Below are 24,510 nucleotides of genomic sequence, written 5' to 3' on the forward strand. Positions count from 1 at the left end.
AGTATATTTAGGTGTTGAAAATGTAATTTCCAAACTGCTTAATTCAATTTACCCTCAAGCCTCTTTCAAAAATTCAGAAATCTTTTACAGTATAAAAACACGTGTTCTCAGGATTAGTGTTTTCCATATCCTACTCTGTTCTTGTTTTGTCTTAAATAGCAGCTATCCTTTAATGGGATTTTCCTAAAAGACAATTTCAAAAAAAAAAAAAATCCACAATGATCACATTCCTTCAATTCATTTTAAAAGCCAGGGAACAGCCTCCCTTAATCCACTCCATCCTTTCTATCTTAATTCAATTAAAATTTTAAGTATTTCAAATATGTATTTTATATATCTGTTATAGGTAGTAATGAATTCCTTAGCTGCATCTTTCAGTGGTTTCACAGCGCATTCCTCTGTTTGTCATATATATTTTCCTGTTTTTCGTATTTCACTCTATTCAATTACACCATCATATAATCAGTTTAAAAGTGTTTTAAATTAAACATAACATTGACTATGTCCTCTGAGGTGATGTGTTTATACTTTTTTTCATTAGTGATATATCTTGCCACCCCCTTCTATGATAGTTCCCTGATGATTCCCTTAATTTTCTACTATATCTAGTTTGCATTGTATATCAAATACAACACAGTGTTTCCTTATAAAACTTTTATCATTTTTAATTATCTTATAAAGATAAAACAGAGGTTTCGGAAGTTTTCTCTTTCTTCTATAATACTGATGGAAGCAACCATTTATACAGTACTATTATTTTTTTTTCTGTTCTCCTAGAATATCAGAGTTCCCATTTACCTCCATTCCTTAAACCAATTGCTTCTATGGGATATTGTTGTTATAATAAAGAGCTGTAATGCTTCTCATATTTTCAGTTAATCACACTCATATGTCATTTTTATTATTTAATTCTTGTTTCCATGGGATTCCCCCAGGACATTAAAAGGCATAGGTTCATAGGTTATTAGTCTAATGTCCTAGGAATTTTACAAGCCTAGGCATGTAAAGAAACCCAGAGTACCCTAGCTGACCACAATTGAAAGGTTGTTGTTTGTAGACTGGTACTCTGATCAGCACCAAGTTTCCCTGTTCATGAGGGCCACAGGTGCCATCCCAGGGTGAATGTATGGTTTTCCTTCCAATTGTCAAGGTTGCACTTAAATAGGATCACTGAATAGCTGTTTCACATGAACTGGGAGCTTTTTCTGGAGGAGCAGCAATCTCTGGGAGACATATCTAGTTCTCCCATAACTTCTAGTAATGTCACAGGCTAGGATGAGAACCCTGAACAAGTGACTCTTGTCCCACTGATTTGTGGATGTGCAGCGTTTCCATGAGGGCAGGGTCAGATACTGCTCTGTAGGCCAGGCACAGGTCACCTCTCAGCAGCCTGCACAATACAGAGTACAGTGATAGGGTTTTCAGTCTTCATGTGTAGCTTATGTCTTGGAGGCCCTAAATTCTCTTGATTATAAACCTCTGTGCTCTCTCCAGCTGCTGCAATAGTCTGGTGTTGTACATACAGAAGGGACCATGTAGTCAATCAGTGGTCTGATAAGAGTCAAATACAGTGGAGTTATGACCTTCCTGGTCTTGAATGCAAAACCTTTATTATTAGGTGTGCAGTGCAGAATGCTTTCCTTACCACTGTTGAGACATGGTTATTGAAGTTTAGATTGCATTTCCACATCTTGCACCATCTATTAGTTTTCAGTCCATGACCCTGGCACCAATCATTTGTCTGTGTCAGTCCCTTCTATATTTTGTTGATATCATTGGGGGACTCTATGATTGCATCCAATTTGCAGTCGTTTATAAACTTGGTAAGCCGCAGGCCATCTACTTTTGACTGGACTTCAGAAAAATGGATTCCAAACAATGGAGGCCCCAGTACAGATCCCTGTGGCATGCCACTGGCAAATGGTCTACTGGTGGAAGTGGATTCCCCAACTTTAACAACATGCATTCTATTTGTGCGCCAGTTTGCTACCCATCTAGTGACAAATGGATTAATATCCAGCTGGGAGAGTTTCTCAGTAATCCCTGAATGGGGAATTGTGTCAAACACCTTAGTTAAATCAAGATAAGCAGTGTGTACTGCTTTCCTGTCATCCAAGTCTTTGAAGACTTTCTCAAAGAATTGCACCAGGTTTAATAAGCAAGATCTATACTTGACAAAAGCAAACTGGGTCGGGTCATGAGTCTGAAGGTTGCCTATGTCCTGGTTGATAAGGTCCATGGCCTTGCACATAAGGATGGTCAGGCTAATGGGTCTATAGTTCCCAGGGTTGGTTGATGGACCCCCTTTGTGCAATGGGGTCACTGTTGCTGTTCTCCACTCCACAGCCACAAAACCAGTGATCAGGCCGTGGTTAAAGAGATTGCTAAGTGGTTTGTTTTAGATTGTTTAGGATGCAGCCTGGAATGTTATCTGATCCCATAGAGGCCATATTTTTGGCACTGGAGAGCTCTTGAATTACCTGTTCTTTGGAGATAATAAGTAGAAAACAGGTGTCATGAATGGTATGGGGTGTGACTGGTGGTGACAGGGGGTTGTAACTTTCACCAAATCTGTCAGCTAGCAGGTTTGCAATTTCTTCAGCTTCAGTGTGAGTGGTGCCATCCACTAAAAGTTCAGCACACAACTGGGTATTCCCTTTGAGGTTTTCGATGTAGTTAAAGAATGCTTTATGGCTATCTTTAGCTAGGGATGCCAGTCTAGTCTCATAACTAGCTTTAGAGGACTTTACAAGGTTTCTGATTTGCTTGTTTAAGCTGTATAGGGTAACCTTCCTTTGTGAAGCATGTTCCTTCTTATTCTTAGATATCAGTTCCTTTCTTTTGTTATATAATGTATTTATACTTGCAATCTACCAGGGTGGCTTGATTTTATTAAAGGACCTGGTTTTAGTCCTGTCAAATACAGCCAAGTCAATATTTACTTATGTGGCTGTATAAGGTGCTTGTGTGCTTATCAGTGTAGGAGTCATTGTTGCCTGTGTTAGCAGGGGCTTTGAAACCACTTATACCGTCACTTTGGAAGCAATAGTTCACTTTGGAGAAATATTTCATTGTTTTTTTGCTCCTTTAGGGGTGTCAGGTCTGAGCTTTACTTTAAATGAGACAGATTTATGGTCTGACTTAACTAGGTAGGGCAGCACATTGGGGGTAATGCAGTAACCCCCCTCCATGTTGTTGAGCACTAGGTCTAGGACATTTGAGCCCCTTGTGGGGGTGCAAACTTACTGTTCCAGTGCATTTCAGTTAATAAAGTCCAGAAACCTCTGTGTGATCATGTTTGTGCTCATGTAAGTCTCCAAGTCAATGGATGGGTAGATGAAGTTTCCAGTGATCAAGGTGTTTGCTTGTATAGTGAGCATTTCAAGCAAGGACAGCTAGGCAATGTTTTTCTCCTGGTTCATGGTGGAGGACCTGTAGCTAGCTATCCTGTGGTATGGTATTTTAGCTATACTTATTTGGACCTGGAGTAGGTCAAGAGAGTCATACTGTTTCACCAGTTGTGAGGTGTATCTGGATTTAATGAAAGTGGATACGCTTCCACCTTTGGTTCTTTCATGCTCATTTTGGGATCTGAACATTTGGAAGGCATTGTAGCCCTGCGCAGCCAGAGAACTCTCTATGGCCTTGGACCAAGTCTCAGTAAATGCATAGTTGTCAGCATATTCCAAGGTGAGCAGTGCTTCCAGAAAGAGCAGCTTACTGTTTAGGCTTAGTTAAATAAAACTCTTGCAAGCCTAACTCATTTACCGGACCTTGCCCTTTGAACATATTTCTCATCTACCTTTCTAATACCGTCCTTCATTGTCTGGACTGAGATCTGAATTAACAGTCCTTGCCTTCTCATTAGAAAAAAAGAAAAAAAAATGTGTATACATTCATCCTTTCTGCTAGATATTAATTTCTAAAAGCAAAGTCTCCCCTTTAGCATCGGTATACCCAAAGTTTTTAGGGTCTATATTAGTACATCAAAGTATTACTACTTCGAATGTACTAATATCGAACCCTTTGCATCGAACGCTGAAAATAGTGAAGCTGCAGAACATCGAATACTTTCATAGGGAAAGTATTCAGTGGGCTGTTTCTGCAGCTTTGCTATATCCTCGACTGTGGAGCAAAGTTTACGGACCAGGTTAAGGTAAGTGTGTGAACAAAGGTGAGTGTGCGATAGGGACCTTAGGGTTAGGGAGCGGGTAAGGTGAGTGTGCGACAGGTACTTTAGGGTTAGGGAGTGGGTAAAGTGAGTGTGCGATAGGGACTTTAGGGTTAGGGAGAGGGTAAGGTGAGTGTGCAGTAGTTATGGACCTTAGGGTTAGGGTTGGGTTAAGGTAAGTGGATAGCTAGTAGTGTATGTATGGTTTAGTGTAGGGTTTTGTGAAGTGCATGTATGTGGATTATGTATTTGGGTATGCTTGTGTGTATGTTTGTTGGAACAGCGATTTTTGTTCCCTGGGAAAAAATTTGCTGTTCTGAGTGTTCACTGTTGTGGTGTTTTGAGTGAAATGGTTAAAAATTAGAACATTCGATGTAGTAATACTTCCATGTTCTAATACAGACCCAGTTTTTAAGCCATATTCTCACAATACGTCATTTCCTAACTGTATGTCAAAGTCTTCTATATTTTATTGTTTTTTTTATGCATCCACTTAAAATAAATCAGCATTACAATCACCTTTACTAATAGCATTTTTTTTAAATGTTACACATGGCCTAGTATATTACAGTCCTTGCTTTATGAATAATGTGAGCATAAGAAACTATTATGCTTTATGAGTAATGGGGGCATAAGAAACTATTACCTATAAATTTTCCATTTTGTACTTAATCTTAGGACTAATATTCTACTGCGATGGGCAATGAATACCATTATTACCAGAAATTCTATTTTTTTTAAATCCCAACACCTGTAAATTATTCATTAGATAGGGATTACAGAGCATCCATCCATTGACAAATCAGATCTTTCCATATCTGTGTTTATGAAGATCTCACTATCTCACTTCCTGTGGTAAACACAGGCCAACTTTTTGTTGCTTGACCTATTCTAATTGTACCTAATCTTCTACCAAAACGTTTTATACAATTAAAATTAAATACTTTAATTAATAAGAATTAATTTCTGCCGCTATTTTTATTTATTTTTTTACTTGTTTTGCTTACTCTTTAAATTGAATTTTCTTTTCGCACTGCTCATTCAGGTCTTTAAAACTATTTTTAGTAAAATAGGTGCACAGATTCAAAAGGTTACTAGGCTAATAGCCCTAGAGCCCTTACAAGCCTAGCCATATTTATCCTGAGTTGCCCGAATTGTCGGTGTTTAGGTGAGTGAAGTTCACAGAGGTAAGGGTCTATGGTAGTTAATAGTGACTTTCTCTGTTCAAGAGGGACATGGGTTCCACCTCTGAAGAGAATACACAATCCCCCATCCATTTATCTAGGTTGCATTTGAAGAGGGTCAGAGAAGCACTCTCTTTCACATGAATTAGAAGCTTGTTCCAGAGAAGTGGCAGTGTCTCGGAGATGTTCAGCATGATTTGTTCATGTCAGAGACCAGGTTAATATACCTGGAGTGAGTGACCCTTGTGTAGTTTGATTTATAAATGTGTAGCATCTCCATCAGGGCCAGGCCAGAGACTGCCCTGTAAGCCAAGCACAGGCCACCTGTTAGAAGCCTCTAGGAGACAGAATACAGTGACAGGGCTTTCAGTGTTTATTTATTTTTATTTTACAATTGTTAACTGGGAAAGTCGGACTTGGAACAAGCCAATTTTCAGTGGAGGCCCAGGGCGAAAAGCTCCAGAATCATGTCTTTGTGACATGGGAGGAAACGGGAGCACCTACAGGAAACCCACACGAACACAGGGAGGACATGCAAACTCCACACAGAAGGTCACCCCAGCTGGGAATCGAACTGGAGAACCTCTTGCTGTAAGGTAACTACTCTACTACTGCACCACTGCGTTGTCCCTAAAACAGTGTTTCCCCGTAAGACTTGTTTTGCATACCCAATAATTTCTTGGTGAGAAACCTCTGTGGTCTCTCCAATTGTAGCAGGTGTCTGGTGAGGTACATGCAAAACAAAGCAATATAATCAATTACTGGTCTGAAAGGCTGAGTATAATACAATGATAACATTCTTAGCTCTAGATGTGATGCCTTTTCTTTTTAAGATGAGCTACATAGAAGGATTTTCTTACTACTGTGGACACGTGGTGGTCCAAGTTCATATATATATATATATATATATATATATATATATATATAGATATGTATATATATAGATATGTATATATATGGGTACCTATTACTTCACCGACAAGTCAAAACAGCGACACTCACATGTTCGACTCCACATGATCGACACTTCATAACATCGACGTTTCAGGTAAGCGATCTTCCCCCTCACAGGACCCATGGTAGCACTCGTTTCACTATTAAAAAGGTAAGGACAATGCTGTCAGGGTACATTTTGAAGAATGACGTAATGTTTACGCGTTAAAAGACAGAAACGAGTGCTACCATGGGTCCTGTGAGGGGGAAGATCGCTTACCTGAAACGTCGATGTTATGAAGTGTCGATCATGTGGAGTCGAACATGTGAGTGTCGCTGTTTTGACTTGTCGGTGAAGTAATAGGTACCCATATATATATATATATATATATATATATATATATATATATATATATATATATATATATATATATTTATATATATATATATATATATATATATATATACACACATAGTTTTTCTTACTTATTTTTAATCATGTAGATTGTCTGGCCCTGGGAAAATTTTCAGGCATGACCTGAGCGAATAAGTGGTCAGAACATACATGTGTTTGACAATTACACATAGCGTATTAATATTTACAGCATTATGTACAAAGTGAGATACAATACAAACCTTGGTATCATATTAATAAAAATGAAATTTATATTTTTGATAAAACATTTCAATTATAGTATGCAAACAGAGGATTTTATAATGCATTGATTTGGACTCCCTAAAGTGTCTTCTTCTCACTTTACTGTAATTCTTTAGTACACATTTTAAAGATATTATTGTTTCTTTCACCATGTGCCTTTGCCTTCCTCCCTCTGTTGCTTATTTCAAAGAGAACTCACCTTTTTTTAAAAAAAATAAGTCCAAAAATGATACTTGGTCCATAGTGTAATAGTGCTTTAATGCATTTTTGATTAATATAGCCTGTTATTCTACATTTTTTGTGTATATTTGGCTGCATTGAAGTTTGCAATGTCCACTGCACTACATAAGAATACAGGACATCATTATTCTTTTGGGAAAACTTGGCTAGGCTTTGAAAGACCCTCCCCACGGGTCATTAGCCTAGTAACAGCCTTTGAATCTACGAATATACTGCCCAGCACACCAATGCAGGTGCTAATTCCTGTGAGTCAATGCCTGATTAGATATGTTTCCTGGAGTTTCACGTAACAACAATACTATTTTGGCAATGCCATTGTGTCCAATAGTACAGCAGTGATAATCTGCAATTCAGAGATGCAAAAAAAGCTGCTGTGAGCACCATCTTATTAACAATTCATTATCATGTCTTGAAATCAAACACTGAGCTGTTAGACATAAAAACAGTAATATTCCCCTCTAACAGCACATGCATCAGGGCTGCACAGACACCTTCAAACAGGCATGCACGAATATGCGCACACACACACACACACACACACACACACACACACACGGTCATTGCCACTGATATTCAGCAAGCTGCAATCAATCATGGCTCTACACCCAATCACACACACAGATACACAAACTCACACATACACAGATGGCTTTGCAGTACTTACCCCCCATGGCATTGCCAGCACCAATCCCTCCATTGCAATCTATTGGTGTATGCTTTCCATGGGTCATCAGTCATCCATGATAGGAAGTGGAAGTACTTTTGCAGATCCAGGGATTAACTAGCCCCTACAATCTTCTACCTATGCCACATGCCACATTTCCTGAGTTCTATGTCCTTCCCAGACAAAATAATATGTTCACATCTCCTCGATGTGGCATTGTGGATCAGTATTATATCACTATGTTTCTTATACTGTCAGTGAAAACAGCTCTAGGTAATTTAGATTCTGGTCAAATCCCTCGAGGTGGCATTGTGGATCAGTATTATATCACTATGTTTCTTATACTGTCAGTGAAAACAGCTCAAGGTAATTTATAAATCCCCTCCCCTTTATCTCACCCAATCATCTGAAATTTCCTCTTGGCTTCTTCTTCCCATCTGATTCCTCTTTCCTTTAATGTTCTCCATGAACTGCATAGAGTGCTCAATGTGTGGTGTGGTCTGGCAGAGATGAAGCATTATCTACTCATTTCTGCAGTATATTTCCCTCAGGACACATACCAGCATTATGACTGCTGCTGCCAATGCCATATCACTGCTTCTGTGGTCCAGTGCATATGTGACCATCACTCCCAGATACTCCCTCATCTTTTACTATTGGCTCTGGCCGATAATCCAAACCAGGGTTGCTGAGTTCCAGGTGCGGTACCTTACATTTTTATACACTGATTCTTAACTACCACCTTTTTGCTGTCATCATTAGTTTTTTCAGATCCTCCCTTTAACTTCGCTTTACAGGAAAAGAGTGTGATTTGTTATTGTTTCCTTCAGATACGTCTGAAATGAACACACTGAAGACCAGTGGCCTAAGACTGACTTTTGTAGTATCTCACTTGTCAATTTCTTACTCCTGACATTGTCCCTATCACCACAACCTTCTGTATCCTACCTTTCCACTATACTAACCCTCTGTATTCTACCTTTACACTATACTACAAACCAGTTCTGCAGACTCAGACAGTGCTAACCCCTCCAGTTTTTTTAGCAGATGCCTCAATGAAACAAAGTCTCAAGCCTTGGTAAAGTCGAAATAGACCATAGCAACTGGCACTTATCTATCAGTTTCTCCTGCAGCCTAGCCATACAACTGAATCAGATTTGACTGCCCAAATTCCAGAGATTTTTTGGAGGTAGCCGATTTGGTGCCTGTATTGTCTTTTAAGGAAGCCATTTCTCTGTAAGCCACCTCCATCTGTATAGCACTGAGTGTTCATTGTTTTTTCTACTGTGCTGTAATTCCCTCCACACTAGGGAATGTTCTTTGTTTTTCTCCACAAAGACGGAAGTGAAGAATGCATTCAGTTTATGTGCTTTCTCCCATCTTCCACAATCTGTCTCCTATCTTTCCTCAGCTTGGCTACGTCTGTCCCTATAGTCCTTTCTGATGTTTATTTAAAAAAGGTTTTACTCCCCATCTTGGCCTCTTCTGCCATCTCCCTTTAACTTTGCACTTTTGCTGTCCTCACCCCTTTTAATGCATTTCTGTTTGCCTCCTTGTACTGGACCTATTCTACATCCCCAGACCAGCTACCCACTTCTTACATGGCCTTTTTCATCTAATCTCTAGTGTCATAATCCTGTAAAGTTACATTGTCCTTCTCTTCTTTTTTTTTTTTTTTTTTTTTTTGCTACCTTCTCAAAGCACTAAGTCCAGTATCTATGAATCATATCCATATCTTGTTTACTACTTAGTTTGGCATTCTCTTATTCTTTTTTATTATTTCCCCTTCTAAATCATAATCTGCTCCCTAAAATCCCACACCATTGACTTTTTCCTACTCTTACTCTACCCACATACTAATCCACAGTGCCATGATCATTGCTGCCTTATGGCACCCTTATCATTGTATATTACCCCCCCAAAACCCCATCTTGGTCAGACTCGCATCCAAAAGTTTATTGTTTTCAGTGTAGTTCTGCACTGATTGGCTGAATTCCTCATGGTCCAAGAAATCAGCCAGTTCCCAGTTCATCTCTCTGCTCTAGAGCTCACAATCCTCAGTTGGAGTCTGGCAGATTCAGATCTCCTGGTAAGAAGAGCAACTTACTAGTCCTTGGACCTTTAGCAGTAAGTAACTTCAATTGTATTTAGTACTTTTCTCAAAAGCTCTTTAACAATAAAATAATAATAGTGAAATAACTAAGACCATTCAAATAATATAATAAAACAATAAATAATGATGAAAAAACATACTAAAGAGTCAAACTGAAAAAAAAAAAACATTTTTTAAAATGGTTAAAGCAGGCTAGAGAAGAAACTTCAAAAAGTCACCAAGGTAGTAAATTATAGAGGTGTGGTGATTGTTAAGCATAAAAGTAAATTCCTCAAGTTTCAAGGTGCATCTGAGGAACTACAAACAGCCCCAATACGGCACAGTACGGTGCCTGCGGTGGGGAGTATTGAGCAAGGGTCTATATTATAACATCGAAGTCTTACAACTTCGAATGTTATAATATTAAACTCAGTAGACTGAACACTGGAAATAGTGAACCTGCAGAACACAGAATACTTTCCTAGGGAAAGTATTCGGTGGGCCATTTCTGCAGCATCGCTATTTCCTCGATTGTGGAGTGAAGGTTACAGACCGGGTTAAGGTAAGTGCGTGAATGAAGGTGAGTGTGCGATTGGGCACGGGTTAGGTGAGTTAGGGTTAGGGTGCAGGTCAGGTAAGTGTGCGATTGTGTGGGTATGAGGGTTAGGGTGGGGTAGGTGAGTTAGGGTTAGGGAGCGGGTAAGGTGAGTGTGCGATAGTGACAGACCTTAGGGTTAGGGTTGGGTTATGGTAAGTGAATAGCTAGTGGTGTATGTATGGTTTAGTGTAGGATTTTGTGAAGTGTGTGTGTGTGCGTGTGTGTGTGTGGATTATTTATTTTGGTGTGATTGTGTTGTATGTATGTTTGTTGAAACAGCAAATTTTTTCCCTGGGAAAAAATTTGCTATTCTGACTGTTCGGTTTTCTGGTGTTTCGCTCTACTGGGTTCGATATTATAACATTCAAAGTTGTAAGACTTTGATGTTATAATATAGACCCATTGAGCAATGACTTCCTTCTGATAAAAGGGACTTAAATCATACAGGAATACACAAATGAACACCACAAGCTTATAAATAACATGAAATCAAGTTGGAAACTAATGCATATTTCACAGCCCAGGCATAATATGTTTGCACCAGTACATAGACTATTTTCATGTATCACTAAGCCCACTAAATCTATAGTAGTGTTTATTTGTTTTGGCTCATACCACCTATTATTAAATCTCTGGCCACTGAATCAAACTTTGATAGAACATATTGTGCTCTGCAATGAGCCATAGCATATTATGAAGCTGGCTTTTGACCACATTGCTAAATGTACATTAGGGATGTTTACTATTTCTAAACAAATAATTACTGTACCTTTCTTAAAAAGGCTTGAATTCAAAATACCTAACTCATTGTTATAAATAGAAATATCAGGAAAATTAATGCCAACATGCAAATGAGTCAGTTTAAAATGGAAAGTGAGGTTGTAAAGCCTCCCTAGTGCACAACTTGTATGAGCATTTGTGTGACTGACGTCTATTCGTTCAGTAACACGTATGAGATTTAATTTTAGATTTTATGCTGATTGTAACTCAGTTAAGTTAATGCCAGATTCTAAACAAACTTATTTTGGGGGTAGCACATGAGTCCAATAGCTTGTACTACTCCTAATTCGATAATCAGTGATCCAGGAGTCCTCAAGCCATATTGGCAAATGAGGATTCCAAGGAGCACTATGCTTATTTCTAAAATAAGAATTACACTTTGCAAATGTCTAAGGACTGTCAAATGCAACTGAGAAATTTATATGTGCATATTCAGTGGAGACAGAGTTCCATGCATGTTTATGTGGGAAATGTCACTGCAATCATTAACTGGAATATGGTCAAATGCCTGATTTCCCACAAACAGGGGGGGTTAAACTGCAGGATGAGGAAAGCCACTGGGGGGTACCTAAGGTCTGCATGCATGTGCACACTGGTATTTTTCATTGGGAACTCCCTGTGTAAGGCCAGTGACGTGTAATATCTGAAGTTCAGCTCCACAGCATGTGCCCCTGTCATTTCAAATGAAGGAAGTGCTTGCATGACAGAGCTTTAACATGCCATGAATGTATTATCAGATCCAGATTACTGGATATGCTGTAGTTCTGCCCATGTTTTGAGATTTGTAGCTATAACTGTATGACAGCATTAGTACTGCTGGAAGGTTAAATGCCTGCAGTATTGGTGCTAACCTAAAGGTGGCACTGCGGGTTTCAGGTATGTTTGGGAATTGATAGAACTGAGTAGTCTGCTTACGCAGAGTCAGACTATACAATATATAGCCACTGGGATTGTGTTTCTGACTCTCATTAACTACATATGTCACAGCAGTTCCTGCAAACATATGGATTTCTAGCATACATCTGGAGTCTCCTATGTGGATTCTGTTCGCTGTTATGACATCATACCAGCCTCAGGTCAGAAAATACTATCTGGGTATCACTGCAATGCTAATGCAATTCTCTTTCATAGATTCACAGATATTCTAAGGTCACTTAGTACTGTGACCATATACACTTTCCCAGTGCCTTACCTCAGGGTACGCCTCTTTTCTGCAGGAGGACCACACCGGTCAATACTTGAGTAAATTTGCTAATTCTCTTTCAGCAATCTAGGTTATGTTTCAAAGATGACAGTGAGTTGTACTGTATAAAATGCACAGACATTTTATTTCAAATGTTTGAGAGACACTAGGCTATAAACCTATCTCTCCACCAAGTTTTATCACTTGGTGAAGATTTAGACCACTCGTTCTAATATTGGTGAATTAATAAAGAACGGCAGTCCAATCTATGTTAAAGTTGATCCCAACACATATCTTCCTCATATCCCATAATATCCACTATGTCAAAAAGCAGAAGCTAGATTTAAACCTTTTGCTGATGCCTTGTTAGTTTGTTTGAGGGCTGCAATTAGTAAATGCTATTTTCCCATTCCCTGTTGCTCTAAATCTTCAACATCTTACTTTCAGTTCCTGTATCAATTGCTTACTTTTCTATGCACTTATTTTGTTTATTATCTCTATCTCTTTTCATTCAGAAAGCCAGTATCTTTTTGTTTTTACCTCTCCCATAAAACAATATGCCTGGAGCTGACCACCATGGCCTAATGATTAAGGTGTTTGCCTTACAAACACAAGGTGCAGGGTTTGAGTCTCACAAGGGATAATTGCCTAGGCTTAGAATAGCTCGCAAGGGCAGTTAGCTTAGTACTAACCTATGAACCTATGGAATCACCTGCACTCTTTCACAAGAGATGAAGTGACATCTGGATGATGTCTACTTGCCAGTATTGGATATCAAATGTTGATTTATGCCTGCATATAATTCTGGCAGAATAAACTGTATCATTTCATATCATTGACCAGATTTCTGAAATTAAATAAAAACAAATGTTAAAATGAACTTTCTAAGCATAATCTTCTGTATGATCATGCACATGGTTTTGTGTTTTAGTTTTATAATTAATAAATGCAAACATGCAAGAAAAATAAATATTTAAACACACCAAATGCATTGAACTCAAAAGTATTGTTTTCTATACGTAGTTTCTTATCCTGGTTTTAATAAATCACTTTCTCTCAAATCTGTACTAAAGTGTCACATACTCAAACATTAAAATGTTTTATTATTGTCTGGGAATATTTCTTTATCAGTCTTCATGAACACGTATATTTTTTATTAATGTTGTTTTTTATTTTATGCTATTAGGAATTTAAAGGAATTTATTTAATAAAGTCAGTCATGACTTTTCTACTCATTTCTTGTGATTTGCAGGTGTTTCTACCACTTGACAAAGCATTTGAGAACTGCTTATGTTTGCAACTTTAATAAGAAGACTGTGGTATGTGGATTCAATAGCAAAGTTTTCACTGATGTTGCAGTTGCCTGAGTTGGCCATAGCTTGCAAGGATGTTAAAGGTCCATGGCAGTTATTGGAAAGAAGAAAAAGAGGCTGGTCTTTTTATTAAAATAATATCTACAACATATAACATCTTCATAGGTTGCTACTAGGCTAATGAGTACTAGGACCTTTATAAGCCTACCCACATACCCCAACCCAATTTGTCCCTAAGTATCTTGGGCATCTATTAGTAAGGTGGGTGTTAATAAGGAAGTAGCTAAGGAAGTTGTTGGGGGATGTTGACTGGAGAACATTTTACTTACTGACAGCATTTGTCCATCAGAGACATGGGAGCCAGACTGAAGGTAAAGTTTTGATTTTCCACCCAATGGTCAAGATTTCATACGGTGAGGGTTGGAGTGGACTCTGCTTCATATGTATGGGGAGCCTATTCTAAAAAGGGAGATCTTTTGAGTCACATATCTGTCCCTACAGCATGTAATATTTATGCCACAAGTGAAGTTAAAATCATTAGATCTAGTGTTTACAGTGCTCTTTGTTGTGTGGATCTGCAAAGATCTGTCTGGTTTTCTGTTACATTCTCACAAAAAGTAAAATCTGAATCAAATCCTTCAATGTTTCATTGCATACAGTTTTCTCTATAATTTGAAAAAATATAATTTCCCATTTGCAGAACACCATTTAACTGACGTGCCTGCTTGATATACTTCTTCTGACTAATTTAAATGAAAAGCTCAAAAAAAAAACAAATATTCATTCATTACTTTTATTATCAATGTTTCATAAGAATTTTAGCAAAACCTTATTCTAGTATGATCCTCCCAGAATAAATATGTTTGTCTCACATCAATGTTAAATAAACTTATACCTAAAGTATCATACTTTCTTGTACATTAATTCAGACCCAAAGTTCTACATGATCTGAAAAAAATAATTTATTGTTATATATGTCCCTTCCAATAAATAAAATCCATATTTCCATAATTTTCATATCCTTCTTTCCAAGAATTTTTCTGAATCTGCCTCATTTCACATGATTTGTAAGAGCTGTCCAGTACCCAAAACTGCACTGCATGACTAACATACTAGGGACAACAATAATTTAAATACAGGGGACACACATCTTACATCTCCCTTTTTCAGAAGTAATAATGATCTCATGAAGTAGAATTCTGCAATACAGTTCATTGGTGATCTTTGACTATCTTTTGGGAATATACACATTTTCCATACTTTTTGTCATTCTCTGAATATGTTTCTGAGTAGTATCCCACATTCCTACTAGAAGCAAGACGAATTATGTGCTATTTGGTAAGCAAACTTTAGGTTAATTAGATGTCTGAATTTTTGGCTGAATGTACCTACTTTTCAAGGCCCCCTATTCCTATTTTTAATGATTGCAGGTTGATGGATATTAGCGCAATCAAACCAAAAAGGTCCACTTTTTACATTTTCTCCATTCAGGAATACAATTATTTCCTGGTATGTCCCATTCCACCATATTACCCTCATCTCCTTTTGTCACGTTGTTAACAGCATGACCCACTTCTCCAAAGAAACAATACTGTTTGGATTGATCATAATTAAAAAAAAATGGAATCCTAACAATTTGTAGCAAATTAATAAAGCTACTTCTTACTTGGGTCTATATCATGCAGTCGAACTCACTAATCGTCAGACAACTATTCCTCGACCCCTTTTTGTCAAGGTCACAAATCAGCAAACAGACTTTTCATTGAAACTTTTCCCAGGGATAACTAATGCTAGGCCAACCTAGTGACCATAAAAACAATTGTAAAGTTTAAAACCTATCCAGTTGGGGGGCTATGCCCCTCACACCACCTAACTAAATATACCAACTTTGAGATTGCACTACACTGGGAAAAAGGGGAAATTACAGATGGTGGACTATCACTGGTTATCCCTGGGAAAAGTTTTGAAAAAGTCTGTTCGCTGATTTTTGACTTCGACAAAAAGGGGTCAATGAATAGGTGTTTGACGATTAGTGAGTTCAATTAACTGAAGAAGAACCCTTCTAACTCATCTAGTTACACAAGTTTTCCATCCCCCAGTTCATAAAGAATCACCGTCTATAACTTTTGCAATATAGACATCCAACACATGTGACCAAAATGTAATAAACACTCCTTATTTAGCATAAAAATGGAAGTCCTGTACTTTGTAATGCATCCAAATAGAAACAGATTGCCTCCCATCTGTTGTCAACAGAGATTTAGTTAACACAGTACCATATAGGTTCATAGGTTCATAGGTTTATACTAGGCTATCTGCCCTAAGGCATTTATAAGCCTAGCCCAAATTTTTGTGGCTTATGCCACCCCTTATATGAAAAAATACTGTGCCCATTAGTTTGTTGTGCCTCTGTCCAGCAGTGACACAGAGATGATTCCCAGGGTAAACCTACGATCTCCCATCCACAGGTCTAGATTTCTCTTGAACAGAGTCAGCGAGGTGCTCTGCCTCACATGGACCGGGATTTTATTCCACAGCATAGGGAGTCTCTGAGTGATAAATCTATCCCTCCAGCACGTCCTATTTATATTCGTGCTAAGGTTTAAGTCGCTTGCTCTAGTGGTTTTGGTGGATTTAGATTTTTTGAGGTGGAGCATGTCCATTAATTCCAGGTTGGACATGGCCTTGTATGTCAGGCACATGTCACCTCTGAGCAGACGGTATGCGACTGAATAGAGCTGGAGTTTCTTCAATCTGGCAGCATATGACAGATTTTGGAGTCCCTTTATCCTTTTGGTGAGGAACTTTTGGGGTCTCTCCAATTGCTGCAGATGTCGGGTGAGATACATCCCGAATGGGGCATTGTACTCGATCATTGGTCTGATAAGTGAAGAGTACAGGGGAACAATGACCTCACTAGATCTGGATGTGAATCCCTTCATGATCAGGTGGGCAATGTAAAAGGTCTTTCTAACCACTTTAGCAACATGAGTGTCAAAAGAAAGGCCACTGTCAACCAGGGTCCCCAGGTCCCTGATAACCTCTTCTGTGCTTAGTGGATTGCCACCTATATGGTAGCTTGGGTTCTACCTGACATAATCGAAACCACACAACACCGACAACCACATCACCGACACCACATATTCGACAGTCCATAAACACGAAACCACACATAACCGACAACGAAATAACCGACGGTACACAAACACGAAACCCCATACACTGCACACACCACAATAACAATTAAAAACAAAACACATCCCCATTCCACAAACCACACACAACACAAGCACACCAAAATCCTTACAAGCCCACACTAAACCTTACCTAACCCTAAGGTCCGTCACTATCGCACACTTACCTACCCGCTCCTAACCCTAACTCACTTAACCCCTATCGCTCCCTAACCCTAACTCACTTAACCCACCCCTATCGCCCCTAACCCTAACTCACTTAACCCACCCCTATCGCCTCCCTAACCCTAACTCACTTAACCCACCCCTATCGCTCCCTAACCCTAACTCACTTAACCCACCCCTATCCCCACAGACCGTCAATCTCCACACTTACCTGCCTCGCACCCTAACGTCCGTCACTACCGCATACTCACACAGCCTTTCCCCATGTCGGCATCCTCGGCGTTGGTGTTGTCATCCGTCGTGTCGGTCTTCTGCATTGTCGATGTTCTGCCACTCGCGATTCGCGTCGGTCTTCTTCGTTTTCGATCTTCTGGAGCTCCGAATTCCGCTGTCGGTCTTCTGCGCTGTCGACGAAGTCAGGTAGAACCGTAGCTTGGGGTTACCTTGTTTTTCCCAAAGGGTATGACTATACATTTTTTGGTGTTTAACTTCAGGCCATGGCTCTGGCACCAGCTATCTGTTTCCGTGAGTCCCTTCTGAAGGATATCCGTGTCCGATGCACTTTCCACTATGGCGCCCAGTTTGCAGTCGTCTGCAAACTTTGTCAGCCAAAGTCCTCCCATGTTGGCCTGTACTTCTGAGAAGTAGATGCCAAACAATAGGGGGCCAAGGGCCGAGCCCTGTGGGACACCACTTGTGACCGGCTTGGAGTCTGACATAGCGCCAGCAACTCTAACCCTGTGGGTTCTGTCCGTAAGCCAGTTTGCAACCCATCTTGTGACATATGGGTTTACATTTAAGCTGGTAAGTTTTTCTACAATACCCGAGTGGGGTATTGTGTCGAAAGCCTTTGCAAGGTCAAGGTAGGCTGTATGGACTGATTTTCCCTCATCAATGGCCTTGGTGACTGTTTCGAAGAAGTCGACCAAGTTCAAAAGGCATGATCTTCCCTTGACAAAGCCAAACTGGGTCAGGTCCAATGTCTGCAAGTCCCCTATATCTTTGTTTATGAGCTCCATTATGATCCTCTCCATAGCTTTGCAGACTAGACTTGTTAAGCTTATGGGGTGGTAATTACCAGGGTCTGTAGAGGCGCCGCCTTTGTGGAGTGGGACCACAGTTGCCGTACGCCACTCCTTGGGCACGTATCCTGTGGTAAGGCTGAGATTAAACAGCTGCCTTATGTGCGGGTTTAATTCCTCATTTAGCTCGTGTAGCACACAGCCGGGGACACCATCTGGTCCCATTGATGCTGTGTTTTTAGATTTAGAGAGAGCAGCTTTCACCTGCGCATTTGAGATGTCCGGGAGGCTACACTCAGCTTGGATAGTTATCTCTCCTTTAGGGGGGGAGAGGGGGGTGAAGTTTGCACTGAACCTGTCTGCCAGTATGTTGGCAATGTCTGTGGGTTCAGTGATTTTTGTATCATTTTGGACTAATTCTGAGCATATCTGGGAGTTTCCACCCAGGTTCCTAACATAGCTGAAAAAGGCCTTTGGTTGTCCTTTGAATCCATGGCAATTTTTCTCTCAAAATGGGCCTTAGTTGTTTTTATGAGTGCTCGTATTTTTTTACTAATAATGATCAGGGGTGACTTCCCTTTTATGGATTTTGTTCTATCATGTAATAGCTTTCTCCTCTTATTGTAAAGTGTGTTTATGGCTGGGGTCCACCAGACTGGATGTTTGCCCTTTGTGGAAAGAGTCTTGGTTTTATTTGGGATTGCCTGATCCATGCAGTCCTGGAGGTGTTCATAGAAGGCATTTGTAAGGGCTTCCGCAGCTTGGGTTGTGGTTTCCACTGGCTCAGGGGCCTTGAAGGATACCACACCAGTCTTGAGTAGTGTGAAGTTTGCTTTAGAGAAGTTCTTCACTATGGTCATTTTTGTTTGGGGTGGGGGCGGGATGTGGATTTCTAGTGAGATTAGTTTATGATCAGATCTCACCAATGAGGGATATACTTCCGGTGTGGAGCATTTTGTCCCCATGTTTGTGATAATGAGATCTAGTATATTTTCTCCTCTCGTGGGAACAGTGACTAGCTGTTCCATGGCATTTGAATTTATGAACTCCAGGAACCGTTGGGCTAGAAAGTTAGGGCTTGAGTAATGTTCCCAGTCTATATTCGGTAGTTGAAGTCACCCAATATGATGGTGTTTGGAGATACATTTATACCCTCCAGTGTCTTCAGGAAGGCTGTGTGGGGTTCCTGAGTTTGAGAGGGTGGCCTGTAGCATGCTACAATTTGTAGAGCAGTTTTGCCTATGGTTAGTTGCACCTGGATGGTTTCCGAGCTTGCATTGCCACCAACCTGGAGGTGTGGGTATCCTTTATGAATATGGATACACCCCTCCTTTGTGGTGTGGTCCAGGTTTTGGGGCGGAACGCATGATATGAGGTAAAACCTAATAGTGCCGGGTGCTCTCAGGAGCCTTGAACCAGGTTTCATTTACAGCACAGACATCGATGTTCTCCATACTGAGAAGGGCCTTGAGTGCATGCATTTTGAGATTTAGACTTCTGGCATTGAGCAGCATTACCCTCAGTTTCTTCCCATTTTTGTTTTCTAGGGTGGTAGGTTTAGAATTTGAGCCTTGCCTAAAAAAGGCACTATGGGGGTGGCAAGAGCCTTAGCCAATATCCGGAATCCCAGGAGTGACAGGTGCAAGCCATCCCTTGCGAAGCAGCATGGCTTGTCAAGCATGTCATCCCAGGCAGACAGACACTGGATCCCCTTTGAATGACACCAGACATTAAGCCAATTGTTAAAGCTGATCATCTTGTCTCTATACTGTGGCATCATTCTTGGTGAAGGAAGGATACTGCTCAGGGTTAGGGTCATACCTGCCTGGGCTACATAATCAGAGAGCTCCTCTATGTCTCTTTTCATGTAGTCCAGGGAGGTACGTCTCAGGTCGTTCACACCAGCATGGACAATGACTGTGTCATATTTGTACTTGCCGTGGAGTGACCCGAGTGCTTGTGTTATGTGGCGGATTCTAGCACCCGATAGGCAGCTTACTGTGACCCTCACCTTGTTCAGCCTGGTGAGTGGGACGTCAGTGTGTCTGACTATGGAGTCACCTATGACCAGTATGTTTGGTGTTGTATTTGGCCTTAAGGGCTGTGACTGCTTTGCACACTGCTTTTGTGGTTTATGTGTTGCTTGTGGGGTGTCTTGAGGTAGCAGTTGTTTGGGTGTCTGCTTTGGAGGCCTCTGCTGTTTAGGTAAATTTTTACTCAGAGCCTCCGAGTATGTCTTTGTGTGTTTATGTGTTTGATTCAGTGGAGTGGTAGCATTATGTGAGGCTGGTTTTGTGGTGTGTGTAGTTGCCTTCTCCTCCTGTCTGGTCTTGCCAGTCCTGAGTTCAGAGAGCTCAGCCTCCAGTTTGGCTAAATAGCTGCATCTCTCGCAAGTATTTGTGTTATGTGGGAGGAGGAGAGGGTTGTCTGTGTACATGAGGCAGTTATAATATTGCCTCAAGATTCCCAGATTTACCAGCTGGACCGGAGAGGAGATTGACAACTGACCTTTGGACATGCTAGAATAATATTGGGAAATCCTTAATTGAAAACAAGGGCCAGTGGGGAGTGAGGGTGTAGTGCATTTAATTTTTAGTGCTGACTTATATAATTGCTTTAGTGAGCAAGTGCCAGGTAACTTGAGTGCAATGTGTTACAAGTAACTAAATGCAAACAGTAACTTTCTTTCAAGTGAAACAAGGAAATAAGTACAGTAAGCAATGCAGATATCACTAGTGATCCACAGAAGCGCTGAGAAGTTGCGTATTAGGTGGAATTAGCTTCCAGGGAAATAACAAGCAAACAAACAACAAGCATATAAACAAAGCTAGATTCAGCAGGCCTGGATCTAGTCTATGCTAGAGCAAACAAGGTGTACCAATTTCAGTAAGATACAGTTCAAATATTCAGGCACTATAAACCTCTAACCAGAAATTCCCAGCTCAGAAGGGCAGAGTCCAGCCTCTTCTCCCACAAGAGTGCAGACCACGAACCTTCTTAATGTAAAATAACTGGCCTGAAGCCCAAGTGCCTAAACCAGAACTAATACACTTGGACACTGGGCTCTCAATCAGCAGTTCCCAACTTAGAAGGATGAAAGCTACCTGTCCTGCCACCACAGTGCTTGCCACAAACCTTCCTAATGTAAAACAACTGGTCTGAAGCCCAAGTGCTTAATCCAAAAGACTTAGAATGATAGCTACACTTTAATCAAGTTACAACCAAGCAGTAATAAATACCATTGAATACTTTAGAGAATGTCTGGATTAGTGCTCAAGTTACACAAACAAAGCTAGATACAGCAGGCCCGAATCCAGTCTATGCCACAGCAAACAAGGCGCACCAACTTCAGTAAGAAACAGTTCAGATATGCATGCACTATAAGCCTTTAACCAGAAATTCCCAGCTCAGAAGGGCAGAGTCCAGCCTCTCCTCCCACAAGAGTGCAGACCACGAACCCTCTTAATGTAAAATAACTGGCTTGAAAGCCCAAGTGCTTAAACCAGAATTAATACACTTTTAGAATAACAGACACTGAGCCCTCAGTCAGCAGTTCTCAACCTAGAAGGATGTAAGCTACCTGTTCTGCCACAACAGTGCAGACCACAAACCTTCTCGGTGCAAAACAACTAACTGGTCCGAAGCCCAAGTGTTTAAACCAAAAGGCTTAGAATGAGTTACACCAAGCAGTAATAAATACAATTGAGTATTTTTAAGATGATGCAAAAGTAAAATGAAGTAGGTAGAAACACAAGTACAGTGAAAGCAGATGAAAATTTTTTTTTTTTTTTTTTATCTGAACAAGTGCTGAGATCAAAGAAACAGATTTGAGTGCTGAAACTAGAAAAATGGCTAGTTATAAGAAAAAAAACAAGCTAGAAGGCTTCCCTCAAACACAGAAGGGCTTGGGGGCTCAGAAGCCTACAAATAGTCTATACCACTTAACAAGAAAGGCAGGAAATAAGCTTAATTTTTTTTTCTGTTTCCCAGATGCTCTCATTGTACACAGTAGGAGTGCCTGAAATCAGAATATGATCTCACTGCACTCAGTTGAGTGAGCAAATGAGATGGGCCCAGAGGCAGGCTGAGGGGTGGGCAGTTTCAATGCCACTAAGATTAACACCAAAACAAAAACAAGGAGGGTGGGTGGAAATAACTGAAGAGCTGAATAACTTCAGTTAAATATTCCTTCAACACTCCTTCATACACAGTTTAAATCAAATTAAATACTGTATTTTTTAAAAAAAAAGTGCAGATAAAGGTACTTAAATTCTCTTATACGTCCAGTTGAATATAACCAAGTTGTTAGCTGGCCAAAGCTGAGATTTTAAAGCAGGAATTATTTCACAATACAGCAGTTAAATATGCAAGGACAGGAAATCAAAGAATGTGGCTACCCCCACACCTGTAATTACTAGCAAATAACAAAATTCAGCCAATACTAGCTTCAGTTCAAGTTACTGAAGAGCAGAATAACTTCAGTTAAATATTCCTTCAACACTCCTTCATACACAGTTTAAATCAAATTAAATACTGTATTTTTTTTTAAAAAAAGTGCAGATAAAGGTACTTAAATTCTCTTATACGTCCAGTTGAATATAACCAAGTTGTTAGCTGGCCAAAGCTGAAATTTTAAAGCAGGAATTATTTCACAATACAGCAGCTAAATATGCAAGGACAGGAAATCAAAGAATGTGGCTACCCCCACACCTGTAATTACTAGCAAATAACAAAATTCAGCCAACACTAGCTTCAGTTCAAGTTACTGAAGAGCAGAATAACTTCAGTTAAATATTCCTTCAACACTCCTTCATACACAGTTTAAATAAAAAATATTATATTAATAACCTAAATTAATAATTGCCCTTTTAAGTCTTCTATCTGTAGACTCACTGTCTTCAGTAATGTAATCCAAATAAGTCCTTCTAATATGTCTTTCAGAATATAAAGAATACAACATAAATTTCCACTTTTCAGTTGCTCTGAGTAAGAAAAAAAATAGTCACATTTTCTATACATGTTGTCTTTATCTCAGCTCCTTGTATAATGTCAGAGCTCTTAACCACTATGGTAGGTTTCTCCTACAAGTTGACTTGGCCAGCAAGTAAAATCAGGATTTACTATACCATCTGCCATATCTCCTGGAAGTTCTACTTCCCTCTCCAGCTTAGCAACCACTTTTTTTCTATAACCTGAGCCAAGGGAATACTGTTCAAATATTCTTGATCATCACACAATTTAAACATTGTAAAAATATCTAGTCATTGGCCTCTAAGTCAGTTACTTCCACAGTACCTGCTTTCAGCATCTCTAGCTTCTCTTCTTCCTTCAAATTTGTCATGGCTGCCACATTCACATCCTCCCATCATGCACTAGAAGAATACTTACAAAATGTTCCCCATCTGTATAAGTGCCACCTTGGGTCTCCACTGAAAACAGTCCACAAGCCTAGTGGGGTTAACCTGGTCAACCAAATTAAATAAATAAATAAAAGTCTTTTACAAATGTTTATTGGCTGGTAGTACCTTATTATTATGCCTACTTATTGCGTTTTGGATTACTTGTAGTGAGAATTCAATAATCTATTAGGAATCAAATACTACTCTATTAGGAAACAAATACTACAGGAAGTCCTTACTTGGGTTACGGAATAATACCATCTCCCCTAAAGCAACTATTGCCTTGGGTCTTCAGAATCTTCTCAGTTTATAGGATGTTTGTTGAAACTGTTTTTTAACCATTCCAGTTCTTTTGAGTTTGTGATGCCTTATACCATGCTACCTGCAGAACACCATTGGTATCCACATCACCATTGTGGAAGTGATCCTCTTCTTTCCCTACAGAGAAAATAAACCTTGTTGTGACTGACACACCAGTGTCTTTCCATGACACCCAGCAGATACTGGTGGCACTGGCTGTTAAAGAAATGCATTATAATACTTTGGGAAGTCTGACCATGGGTAGGTACATCATCAATAAAACACCCTTAAAAGTTGACGCACTAGTCAAGGATTTGGGAACTCATATAGATAGTAACCTAGCCTTCAACCAACATATGTCCAAGGTAGTAAGAAAATCTTTATATGTTGCTCAACTTATAAGCAAGGGCATGGCATCTAGGTTCCAAGATTTTCTATATCTTTCAGCTCCATGTAGGTGGCTCCATTTACAATCAGTTCTGTACACAGTTGTGTGCTGCCTTTCAGGTTTTGAACATAGCTAAGGAAAGACTTATGGTTTTCCTTTGTCTGGGGGTGGCATCTGTATCTCAAATTTGACTTTAGTAGACTTAATTTGCCCTCTAATCTGTTTG

The 24,510-nt window shown here is 39.7% G+C and overlaps 1 protein-coding gene across 2 annotated transcripts in view; it reads right to left on the reverse strand.

The window, feature by feature from the left end:
- LOC122811896 (proto-oncogene tyrosine-protein kinase LCK-like) overlaps positions 1-24,510 on the reverse strand; it is a 1,092,777-nt gene that overhangs the window by 672,614 nt on the left and 395,653 nt on the right. The window lies entirely within an intron of this gene.

This window comes from Protopterus annectens, chromosome 1.part1 (assembly GCF_019279795.1).
Source record: "Protopterus annectens isolate FY-2018-M chromosome 1.part1, PAN1.0, whole genome shotgun sequence".
Lineage (NCBI taxonomy): Eukaryota > Metazoa > Chordata > Ceratodontiformes > Protopteridae > Protopterus > Protopterus annectens.